Source organism: Lissotriton helveticus, chromosome 9, assembly GCF_964261635.1.
Source record: "Lissotriton helveticus chromosome 9, aLisHel1.1, whole genome shotgun sequence".
In the NCBI taxonomy this organism is placed as follows: domain Eukaryota; kingdom Metazoa; phylum Chordata; class Amphibia; order Caudata; family Salamandridae; genus Lissotriton; species Lissotriton helveticus.
In genome coordinates this window covers 222101995-222115358 of record NC_136070.1, presented here as the reverse complement: position 1 = coordinate 222115358, position 13364 = coordinate 222101995, and the positions used below count along the sequence as shown (strand labels likewise).

General features: G+C 44.4%; 1 protein-coding gene across 1 annotated transcript in view; it reads left to right on the top strand.

The window, feature by feature from the left end:
- Positions 1–277: 277 nt before the first annotated feature.
- KLHL28 (kelch like family member 28) overlaps positions 278–13364 on the top strand; it is a 278015-nt gene continuing 264928 nt past the window's right edge. The window contains exon 1 of the mRNA XM_078659752.1: positions 278–408. The gene's annotated coding sequence lies outside the window, so the exon portion shown is untranslated. The remainder of the gene's footprint in view (positions 409–13364) is intronic.

Below are 13364 nucleotides of genomic sequence, written 5' to 3'. Positions count from 1 at the left end.
TGTTTCCATTCACTTGGCGTCGGTTGTTTCAATCTTATGTAAATGATAACTGGTTGTGTTTAGCTTATTGTGCTTCTTTGATAAGTGCACTATTGCCCCTCGGCAGAGCTCGGGCTATAGAAAGCAGCAAACAGCCGTAGAATCTCAAATGTATTCTCTCTGTTTTTGGAGACAGACCTTTTTTAAAAAAAACAGAAAGCAATGTAGTGTTTTGTTTATTTCTATGAATTATCTAGCTGCGGTCCTTCTTCGCTTTTTATACGTCAGACGCAGGCCTGGTGTCAGGGCACACCTTTGAAGGCGGAAGTGACGCAGCTGCCTGTTCTGTGTTTGTTTTGACAGGCGGTGGAGGTGCTGCGGGTCGCCCTCACTCCGAGGATCCCAGATTGGCAAATCTCCGTGACTCAGGTGGGTGCGGCAACGGCGCGACAGTACCCATTTGAGAGTATGCGTTACGCTGCCGCGGGCACAGTGAGCCCTTGGACTCGGGCCCAACGATCTTTACAGTTTTCACAAATCGCGGTATTCTCGAGAGCAGTGCTCCTTTGATGGGCCGTGTCAGGGCAAATAATAACTTCAATGCTATTGGTTGGGGCCATATAATCGTTGAAATGCGCAGATTTTGTCCTGGGATGGGAGGTATCCGGGTCGCGTATCCTTGAAACCTTGGTGGGTAGGTCTTAAATGTCGTGCTTAGTGGATGCTCAGCGTTTGTTGCAGGCAGGTGTAGGGCTTTACTTTTTTTTAGCGTACCTCGTCTATGTAGGTGACAGGACTTCAGGCTCCCTGCCTATGCTAGTGTTTATTGCCAGTCCGAGCTGCCAACTTTTCGGTGTGCTTATTTGACATTTTCATGTTTACAGTAACGTGCACAAGGACAGCGACCCTCTGGTCCATGGTCGACAACTGTCAGAGAAACAAGCTTGCCTGACCTCCACTGTCAAATTGCAATCTGCATCCTTTCATGGTGATTATTTTGCATACTGATACCTCCTACTCCTACGTAGATTTGTAACTGGAAAGAAACAAAATTACAGGTATCATTCTGCAACGTAAAAAAAGATGCTGGTGACTCAGTGACGACCGACCCGAAAAATGTCAAAGCTCGGAAATTCGCAAACCCTTTAGCAGCTGAGTAGACATCACGGCGTTGCCCTATGTTCATTGATAGAGGTGTCTTTACGGTATTTCGGTGGCATAAAGTGGACCTTATTCTATTTTTTACTGTGCAGTCGTAACATGCGGAAAAAGTAGCCATCCTTTGTTTTGTCTCTGCGCTGAGGGAGGGGCGGATTCTTCAGTGGCACACACACTTCATTGTACTGGTGTAAGCTAGCGGTATGGCGGAGGAGGCTAGATTATTCTTTAGCAGCCTGTCACATGAGCTCACCTGGTTTTGTGACTGATCTCTATTTCTGCACTACAGTTACATAAAAAGCACTTGTCTAGGTTGGTCTGGCTGTATGCTTTGAGAGCTGGATGTGTCAGGACGGCAGAGATTGTTGCCTCTATATGAGCGTTGTACATGACCATGGTGAAGTTGGCAGTTAGGGTCGTTACAGGCATGTCTAGGGCTAACGCCTAAAATGTGAGGTCGACCCTCATTCCCTACTCTATATATCCCACTGCACCTTACCAATGCCACAGTAAAATCTCTTACACCCTTGCTGCGACACAAACTGTTAACATTAAGCACTAGAAGAAAATATATTGTGCAAGCTCAATAAAACAGAACATTTGCTCCGAGGTTTTACCCACCCCAAAACCAATAAAGTTGTAATAAATCTGAGATACCTGATTGATGAGTACATAACCCTGTATGAGCAAGTTATTGCTACCCGTGGCAAATGTTATGGTCTGTTGAAACTTCTTAAGAAATTACCACTGGATTCCAGTCGATTGGCTTAGCCCCTTAGTCGTAGCCCTTTTGTTAAGTAGATTGGACTGTTGTAATGCCTTCTACCTTGATATGTCAGACCATGTTTTCCCCCCATCTGCATGTGATTCCAAATATGGTTGCTAAATTTATATGAAACAAAGATAGGTTCAGCTCGCCTTCTGCTTGGCTTAAAACCCTGCACTGGCTACCTATTCATCTGAGGACTACATTTAAACTTCTGTGCCATGCGCATAGGGCCCTTCACAACACAGGTCCTGTGATTCTCCGATATAAATTGGAGTTTTATGCCCCACAAGAAGTCTGATATCCACCAATCTTGCCCTTGCTAAAACTAACAAGTTAAAAAAGCAAGAACTGGGGGCCGTTCTTTCAGCCATCTAGCTGCAGCACTTTGGAATTTACTGCCTCTAAATCTCCGCTGTACTAATGTCTATCTTGTATTCAGAAAGAAGCTCAAAACGTGGATTTTTCCAAAATAATTATAATTCTATTTCAGCCTTACACAGTACTTCTGCCTATGTTATGTGGCTTGCCATAGGGCGTGATATACCCTTCGGGGGATTGTAGTGCTATACAGAAACAATAACCTATTGATACTTGTTTCTTTGAGACAGTGTACTGTACTCTGAGTGAGAGGACTGCTGCTACTGTGCTTTCCCACCCATTCATGTTTAGAGACAGACCTATAAAGCATGCTACTGCATATTTTATGTCACTGGTAACTACATGGCCTTCTTAGCATTATTGTTTGCATTTTGAAGAAAGTAATAAACAGAAATATTTCAATACAGTTGTGGACCTAAAAATATAGAAGAGGGTTCATTAAGATGAGCTATGATCAATTGCTTTTCTTGGATCGTGGTATGGTATGGAAATCATCGTAACATAAGAATGAATCTTTTTGATAGATTTTGCCATCTTACCTCACAGTCAGGTCACTTTTCATCGCTGGGCCTTCCATGCCTACTATAATAAACTCTTTGAGTCATTTTACAGATTATGTGAACTGTGATGATTCAACAACATGTTTTTTTCATATCAATTCTTTGATTAATTTGGTAATTAGGACACCATTTTTTCCCCAAAAGGTATTTTTACACAAATAGTTTGCAACCAAAGAATATACTATAATACAAAGAAAGCTATGGCAGTCCTTATGGTGCAGGAGGGGTACACCTCGTGGAACTGTATCTGCCTGTCCCCTTACGGGACAAGAGTTAGGGGCAGCAGTTAGGGGCAGCAGTTAGGGGCAGCAGACAACACCCCATTTCTCTGTCTTTAAAGCTGAAATCCCAGTCTTGATTGATGCAAACCAGGATATCACTGTTATTAAACTGATGTTTATTTAAGTGAGAATAGAGAAATGAGAGAGGATATAGTGTTCGTGAGTGAGCATTGACACCACAAGTAGCTAGAAACTGAGAGGGACCTCAGCATATTTTACAGAGGAACGATTAATTTTGCCATACAGCATTGCATAGCGCAGTCTTAGTGTGCATATTTAAACCCTTCAGTGCTGATGACAAAGCCAGCTCGTCATGGGCGTTACCTGCGCTACGCGGATGACGAGCTGGCTTTGTCATAAACAAGCCATTTTTTTTTTCAGCGCACAGCGGGAAAACGCGGTAGCACGGTAGGGGTTAAGGCTACGTCATTAATAGGATGGCCCACATAAAGTAAGTTCAGGAACTAGTATTACTGTGAACACACCTGGCATTCAATCTAGTGTTGTTCACTTCAGTTAACTGATTTGGTTGTAGCAGCTTATTCTTATTTTAAAATCCGGTTCATGTATTTGACGATTTGGGACAAAGCTTCTTCCAAAACCTACAAGTTATGCACTAAGCTTTGTCTCCTGTGAGTTCATCCTCAGAAGGAATTATACTAATAGATTTCAGCATTCATAACCTATTAATGCTGTCTACTGATTGAGCATTGCAAGTGGCTACAGTTGGTCTACATAATAGATGGTCTGAATCAAAAAACAACAAGACATGCCAGATTGTCTCAGGTTGATGACTCCATTGTTTGGACAGTGAGGACAACAACAAATCTTATAGTATGCCATTATGAGGTACTTGATAACCATGTTGCAGAGCTGTTTCCTAAATGGGCTCCCTCATTCAAGGACAATATCGCACAGAATACATGGGTTAACTATTCCTACAGGAAGGCCAGGGTGCAATATTTTGAAGGTCATCAAAACCCTTGCAAAAGATCAAGACTTGAAACCAACAGACTAAAGAAAAGCAGTAACTAAAAGAAAGAAGGCTTATACTACAGATGCTTAGGATACATTTGGATTGATGTCTAATTCCACTTATCGCTTCTGATTTTTGGGAAATTAGTAGCTGGCTGGCTTAGAGCATGCACATTGGACAAATCCTTTGAGGCTGTTGTAGCTGATAATTTCTGGCTTACCCATTTCTCTTAATTGTATGGTTTAGAAGTACCCCAATAAGGAAAAACATTTCCTTTGCAGTGTTGTAACGCAGTCATCTGTTCCCCCTAAAGACAACCATAAAGAGCAGAGGAGTAGTATCACTAAAAAGAGTCCTGGACGAAAGTAATCCCAGTTGAATTATTATAAAGCCAACATACAGGTTGCCCACTTATCCTAACCTGTGTATTTAAGGTCTTTTGTAGCACCCTTCATTTTCTGCCGGTGTACAGTGTGTCATTTATCTTTGCGCTATTCAGGAAGTGAGTTGGGTAGCAACCACCGGATCTACCACATTTTCCTTGTTGACTCCACAATTGAACTTCTTGGTAATAGTCTACATTCCAGACTCCAAGATTTGAATATTTTGGAAGATATTGTTTCAGAGCTCCAACTGGGTCAGGGAATGAAAGAACGGTGCCTGAACCTGTATTTAGTTAATTCCAAATTTACCATTCCTTCCTTTTACCATGTGGCATTCGCGCCGGGACACTTCTGAGTAGCCGTGCGCGCTGTAAGTGGAATCTAACATAACATAACATAAACATTATAAAGGGGGATTTCACCTGGTATTTATGAACCACTCCTTCTCATTGCACCAAATACATCAACAGAGTTGCCCGTTGAAACCTGCAAAAACCAACAACACCTCAAAACAAGCTAGCTTGTATACCCCAGAGCTCAGAACTACGAAGGGCAGCTGCTACCGACTCGAGAATAGGTGACGCCTGAACAAACCCCCCTCTGACGGAGCTGCTCACAAACCAGCCCTCAGCTACTACCACCTGCAACTCAGTGAAGCCAAGTGAGCAGCCATCACTACCTGTATTGATACTGCTGCCAACCACACAAAGAACTCTTCAAACTATCCAAGGAATTCTCCAGCTCGACAGTCACAGAGGACACCATCCACCCATCCCAAGAACTCTGTGACGCCCTTTCGGACTACTTCCACAGCAAAATAGCCACCAGCTACAGCAATTTAGACCCCCCAACCCACCTCTCTCAGCCTCAACCCACAAGTGCAATCCTGCCAAACTCTTACCACCTAGTCTACATTCACCACTCAGACCACTGCAGCCATCATGTCATCCATCCACTCCGGAATGCCTACCGAGCCCTGCAACCACCATCTCTTCAACCTCGGAACCAACCCAAGCAGCATGGAACTCACTAGCATCCGCATCTCATCCATCACCACTGCAACCTTCCTGGATAGGTGGAAACATGTGGAGGTCAGACCCCTTCTTAAGAAACCCTTGTCCGACCCCCAGCAACCTCAAAAACGATTTTCCGATCTCCCTGCTCCCCTACCCAGCTGACATACTCGAGAAAGCCATCAACCAACAGCTCATCGAATACCTGTAACACAACCACCTCCTAGATGCCTCACAGTTAGGATTCTGTGCCGACCACAGGACTGAGACTGTACTGATCATTGCAACAGATGACATCAGAACTCTCCTCGACTGCTGAGAAAGTGACTCTAATCCTCTTCTACCTTTCTGCTTCGTTCGACACCATCTCCCACTACTCCCTCATCAACAGACTCTACAACATCAGCATACAGCAAAATGTCTTCAAGTGTATCGCCTCCTTCCTTACAGGACGCACACAGAGCAACCAACTTCACCTCTGCACCCAAGGGCAACATATGCCTCGTACCACAAGGACCATGCCTCACCCTGTTCAACATCTACATGACCCCCCTCTGGGACGTTGTCAGAGCCTACGGACTCAACATAATATCCTATGCAGATGATACTCCACTAATCCTCTCGCTCACCGAGGACCTTTCCAACGCCAAAATCTACTTCTGCAATGCCATGACTAACGTAGACATTTAGATGAGAGACAAGTGCCTCAAACTCAACTCTGACAAAACCAAGGTATTGATCTTCGGGAAGAACACCTCAGCATGGGACCACAGCTGGTGGCCTGCAGAACTCTGACCTCCACCCACAACGACCGACCATGCTCGCAACCTCCGCATCATCCTTGACAGCTAACTGACCATGAAACGACCAGTCTACTTAGGCTTCTCCTCCTCCTGCTTCTACACTCTTGCATGGTCCTGCTTCTACACTCTTGCATGGTCCGCAGAATTTTCATATGAATCCCAATCAACACCAGAAAGACCATCAGGCAGCCCATCATCACCAGCTGCTTCGACTACGTCAACGCTCTCTACATCAAAATTCCCAACCAGTTCCTCAGCAGACACCGGACCGTACAGAACGCTGCGGACAGGCTCATCCAGGACCTTCCCAGACAGACCCACATCATTCCACATCTCAGAAACCTTCACTGGCTCCACACCCAGAAGAGAGGCCAGTTCATAATCCTCTCACACAGCCCTTCACGTCTAAGGACCGTCCATCCTACATCAACCACTGTCTGAAATTCCATCCACCCTCCAGACACCTGTGCCCCTTCTCACTTACACCCCCCAACGTCCAATACAGCTGCAGCAGAGGCTGTTACTTCTCCTACATCATCAGCAAGTCTTGGAACAACCTACCACTACTCCTCTACTCAGAACAGCACTATCCCTGGCGGACTTCAGAAAGAAACTTAAGACCTGGCTTTTCGACAGAGACATGGCACCCTCAAATCCCAGGTACATATAGGGTTGACAGTGCTGCTCTTTGTGAATGCTGATTGATTGATTGTTTGACATGGTGGTCCGGTGGAAAGTGTGGAATATTTTGTGTTAAGTGGACATCAGAAAAAATATTTTGGTGTTACTGTTGAAGTTGGATAATAATTTGACATTGAGTGGTAAGTGTGGATTTCGTGATGAAACCCTCTCTCCCTAAAAGGGCAACATAGAGGTGTGTGTGCCTGCCTCTTACACAAACACACACCCCTTTTAACCTCTACACCCGTAGCCTTAAAGAAGGGCTGCTAAGACTTCAGCCAGACTCATCTAAAGAGGATGAAATTCTATTCCACAAATGCTCAATGTAGCTGGTCCATTATTGTTAGCTCTCTTTATGGACTTGATCTCCCTTTTAACCAGCAATGGTAAAGCTAAAATAATGATTGCAGAACATTAGAGTTAAGGCAATAGTAATTAACTGTATTCAGACTGTGTGGGTTTATTAACATATTTGTGGGATTAATTTGATGTGAAAATGGAATTATCCCACCATTTATATCTGCCCAGTCTAAAGTCTGCAAATATTAGTAGTAGTAATTTTCCCTTCACTAAAACGCATGGAGGAATTCATACCCTGTCTTTGTTGAAATATTACAATGCAGAGAACACCCCCACTGTGACATAGGATACTGGCATATGGGGCTACACAAAAGTGGTTTAATTAAGATATTGTAAAATTAGTTTTTCAAAAGGGTCTGTTTCCTAAAATGTATCCCATCAGGAGAGTAGACATGATCAGTTGGACTCTGGATACTTGCTTGGCCTAAACCCCATACCTCCTTAACTGGGACTATACTCCATGATCTATTATACTAGGAAGATGTTGTACTTATCTCCTGGTAAAGTTAACATTGCCCAAATGTCAAGGCCTACATCCAGGTTGAATATTAATGTGCCCTATTCTAGTATTTTTGCAAGCGATAAATCACATGTACTTCCCTCCTTTACTTTCTTTGTGGAAATTAATATATAATCAAATTGTTGAAGACTTCAGTTAGGCATTCTTGCCTCTGATTTCTGTTCTAGGGTTAGGGCTGTGCTTGAACTGGCTATTTAATTCTTATACGGGTAACAGGTCCACTTAATTCAGGAAGATTAGTATATCCAAAAGGCTGCCAAAGAGGAGTATACGAGTTATTGCCCAGCCATCTTTGAAATAACAATTTGTAAGTTTTTTTGTCTTTTTGAATTTTTTTTAATCAAGTGTAGAAAAAAAAATCTTGTTCTTAGTGTTAAGATCACTTGCAATGAGAAATTGTAGTGCTGCATTGGCTTGCTTGAGGACATTGAACTCGCTTTATGGCTTTTATTTTTTTGTAGTGTTGAAATTCCTTGGTACTTCTTTGAAATCGAGGGAGCGGTTGAACTAACTTTATGTGTAATATTAATGCAGCCCGGATAATGTATTATTTGCCTTGTTTTATTGGATGACCTGCTGGTAGGCCTTTTTAGATGTCTGCTTATCATTAATATTTATACTCTTTTCTCTTTTTTTTTGTTTGTTAAAAAAAAATCGTTATTAAGCAGTCGCTTCGCACACCAATACAGTTGATACAATGGTGTAAAGCAATCAATGAAACGCATGGATAATTACATTGTGTGGGGTCTTTCCCTGTGAAACCTCCCATCTCCCAGTGTCCCTTCTTGCACCTGCGATTCAGTTCCTTCATCGCACCCATATCCGGATGGCATCCGACCCGTCTGTACTCGTCCCAATGGGCCCAGATCCCTTCCAATTTTTTGGGGCGTCACCTGCTTTGATAAACAACCTTCTCTGCCAGCTGGCACCAGTCCATGTCGCACTCCCAGTCCCTCGCCCTTGGTGGGGCCATTGCTCCCCACACCTGAGCAATGTTTCGCTTTGCTATCGCTGATGCCAGCGAAGCCAATTTCCAAGGTATTTGGGCCCCGCTATTCCCAGGATATGCCACCTTGCTTCTAGTGGGACCTCAAGACCTGTGGCTGCAGCCATAATCCTGGTCACTCCCTCTCAATAGCACTCGATACTGGAGCAGGCCCATATGATATGAAAGAAGGATCCCTCCTCCCAGAACCCTCTGGCACGTCGATTGGCGTCGCAATGGTCCCACCTGTATTTGAGTGTTCTAGAGGCGTATGACCTATGCAATATGCCTATCTAAACCAAGCGGAAGCGCACACAAATGGCAATCTCTCCAGGGCATTGCAGTGCTTCTGCCTAATAATCGTCCTTCAGAAACCATATGTCTGTTTTCAACGCTTTTTTCAGGGGGGCGAGAGAGTCTGGCAGATTGTTAATACGTTTTGCCTAGGTACAGGCGATGGCTTTTTCACCATTGGGTCTAGAAGAAGTCCGTTTTCAAGGGGAAAGTGCTCTTGTATCAATACCCCTTCTGGCAGCGCAAAGCATGTTGCAACTGAAAATACCGGAAGCGCTCAGTATCTGCCATCTGGTATTCTGTCTGTAAATTGTCAAATGAGATCACTGCCCCCAACTCGCCAGATATCCCTCAGGTGATCATTACATATTAGACTCTAGCGGCTGAAGCCCTGTAGGCGTCCTACTTCTCGCAGCCCATCACAGGTCCAGAGGGCGGTCTGGGCAGTCAGTTTGTTGTCCCATTGCAACCGTTTTGTCGCCTCCCGCCATGCACGCAGTACCGCCTGTATATGGGTCAGAAGCTCTTTCTCACAGCTTTTCTGATAGAGCACTGCTGGATAGCCTGTCGAACCCATGACATACCGGTCCAGCCGATATGTCAACTCCGTGGTGTCTCTAAATTCCCAGCTATTGATATTTAACAATTGGGACGCCAGGTAGTAGCACCTGATGTCTGGAACTGCTAAACAATCCTCGTATACTCTGCGCTGAAGCTTGCTCAAAGCTATTCACAGGGCTCCCCCCATCGCACAACCGGTTGCGGAGTTCGGAATCGATCGTCTTGACGATGTTAGTCAGAATTTTGTATGGGGTGTTCTGTAATAAACGTGGGCCACCCATCGTCTTGAACCGGATCATCTGACCCTCAAGGAGATCGGGAGCCATCTCTAGTGGCAACGTCATCCCTCAACCTTCTTAGCTGGGGGTGTATGTTGAGTGATAAAAATTCCTTCTCTGAGTGATTGATACGGATACCCAAATCTTTAAACTCTGCTTTCCGTACCAACGCCACACAGTCGAATGTCAAGGGGGGTGAGGGGGGGGGTAGAGGGGGAAAGGGGGGGGGTTCACCAGCCAACGGGAACACCAGGGATTTGTCCCAGTTTATCTGGTATCCTGAGCAGCACAAGTCAAGGTTGGTCTGGCTGTATGCTTTGAGAGATGGATGTGTCAGGACGGCAGAGATTGTAGCCTCTAGGAGCGTTGTACATGACCATGGTGGAGTTAGCAGTTAGGGTAATTTTAGGCCTTTATGGGGATAACGGAAGATGTTTTTCAGTCAATTAATTGACTGCCGGAACTTATACACGTATAGTAAAACATCATCCGTGTACAAAGAAATAGGCTCTTCTCAGCCCCCTCTACTCGCGTTACAGAGACAAGTGGGTCTTGCTGCAACAACACTGCATGTGGCTGAAGTGCCAGCGTAAAAATCATGGGAAGGAGGGGCAACCGTGACAAGTGCCCCTTTGCAGTACGAATGGCCGGGACACTACCCCATTGACCCCCTACTCTCACCATTGGGTCTTGATCGAGAAGTCTGAACCAGTCGCAGAAGTTTTCCCCAAAGCCCATTCGCGTCAGGTCTGCAAACAAGTATGGCCATTCAATGCTGTCGAATACCATACATGCATCCAACAAGGGCAGCGCTGCTGCCTCAGCCAGGCGGGCCATCGTAATTTGCTTTACTCCGTATGGCTGCCGGATATTCAATCTGGTACTCTGCTATGGCATAAAACCCGACTGGTCGGGATGGATATCGGAGGAGATGACCGTACACAATGTATTAGCTAGTGCCTTAGCTACTACATTGGCTTCATAGTTCAGCAAGGAGATGTGCAGATTTGAGTCACATTGATCCAGAAGTTTGTCCTTTTTCGGGATGACTTCTATGGTGGCTAGTCTGATCTCTTCGGACACCTGTCCGTTCTCCCTTGGCTTCTGAAACAGGTTGAACATCTGGTGCTCCACTTTATCTGCCACATTTTTGTATAGTTCCGTGGGTAACCCGTTCGAACCCGTTGCCTTACCAGACTGTATGTCACCTATTGCACACCCTTTCTCCTCCACCGTCCGCTCCTTGTCTAATTCTTCTCTGTCTCCCGCTGTTAATTCTAACAGGGAGATATCTGTAAGCAGAGTCATCCCGTGTCTGCCAGCAACCAACTGGTACAGCACCTCATAGTACTCCGCGAAGGTCTCGGCTATGTCCCTCCCAGTAGTGAATGGGAATTTACCCTGAGTTTTCAGTTCCAGCACCCAGTTCTACCTCGATCTCTTCTCTCCAGCCATGCGATCAGCTTGTTTGCTTTATCAAATCATATATACGCTGTTGCATAGCTAGGGCATGTATTCAAGCTGAATATTCTTCCAGAACTCCCATCTCCCATTGTTTAAGGCGCAACTGGTGTCCCACCAAGTAGTCTGGGTGCCCCGCCCGCTCCATTTTGGACTCTAGCATTACAGCCTCCCTTTCCAGGGGCCTCACATTGGGAGCGTCGCTCATTCTGAGCCCCCCTTATCACTGCCTTGGCGTAACTCCCATCCACTACATTGTAAGCCTCCCACAGAATGCAGGGTGAGTCAACTGACCCAGAGTTCTCCAGAAAGTATGGATCTGTCCTGTCCCTTAAATTGTTCCTGAACCCATTGTCCCAGATGCCAGAGATAAATACGTGGCGGGAGGATATTGTCACTGGCCAGCGCTAGAAGTTGTACCTCCACCGGGGAGTGGTCAGAGATGCCACTTGCTTTCTAACATGCCCCATGAAATTGCCCCGCGTTTGTGCATTGCGTAATGATGTAGTTTAGGCGGCACCCACTACCATGCGCCGTCGACAGATGTGTGTGTAGCCGGGCTATGGGATTTTTTTTTTTTTTTTTTTTTTTATTGACAAATTCATAGTTAATACATAAAATTCAAAAAGAAACAGAAGTAAGTATAACAGTTGATCACATAGCTTAATTAACAGAACAATTTATACAATATCAAGTAGGATAATAACACCAGAGGACAAAAAGAAAGAGAAAAAAAATAAAAAATAAAAATAAAAAATGACAACAGAAAAATATAAACGATCAGGAATCTGAGAAACAAAAGGGATGTCCATTAATCATTGGCAGAACCTAATTGACGAACCTCATTTGTGTACCATCTTGTAATCGGGTCCCAAATCTGTGCTCCTATTGCTTTCATTTTTCTCCCCCTAGTAGCATATATTGCGATTTCTTGTTTATAGATTGCAAGAAAGCGACTAAGCCACATATGAAAAGTAGGGGGGTCTACGTCTTTCCAGCGAGCTGCCAAAATGATACGAAGTACGGCATACCCCAGAAAAACTACCGCTTGCTCCTCTTTATTATGACCCAGTGAGTCATCGTGGCCTAGTATACAGAGAGTTAGTGAGTCCCTTATCTGACGTCCAAAGACCTGAGCCCAGAACTCCAACATCATGGTCTTTAACCGCCTCAATTCCAAACATTCTGAGAACATGTGAAGTAGATTGGCCAGTGGCTGTTTGCATCTTGGGCAGTTGTCGTCGGCCCGAAGACCCCAAGCAAATAATTTTGCGGGTGTATAGTATAGGTTGTATACTGTTTTATAATATTGTGCTCTTAAATTTGAGGCTATAAAGTATTTTGCAGATAGCGCTAGTGAAAGATCGATATCAACATTAGGATTTGCCAGTTTTACAGCCCAAGATTGTTCTGTTTGTTCAATATCATCAGGGAGATTACCCATAAGAATCTGATACAGAGTCCCTATTCTTGTCGTTTTCTTACCAATAGCTTCAAGAAATGGGAGTCTGTCTCGTATTATTACTGGTAAAGCATTGCGGATACATGACAGTATTTGGAAATATTTAAGAAAATCTTGCGTAGGGACACGATATTTTTCTTGAAAATATTCAAAAGATATAGGGATATTATGTCCTAATATGTCGCCAACTGTATTGATACCTAGATGTTCCCACCTCTGCGAGGTAGCATCATTAAGGGATGGGGGGATGATCTTACTATGCCAAAGAGGAGTATATCTTGTAAAATTGGGAATTGATAGGTATTTAGAGATTGCTTTCCAACCCACCCATGCGTCTAAAACTGTCTTCAAATTGATTTTTTTATAATACGAAGGCTCTACCTGTCTTAAAAAAAGCCCTTTACACTTATCACCGAGACTAAGTTCGTAGATCGATGGAATATATAGGTCTGGGGGCGTATA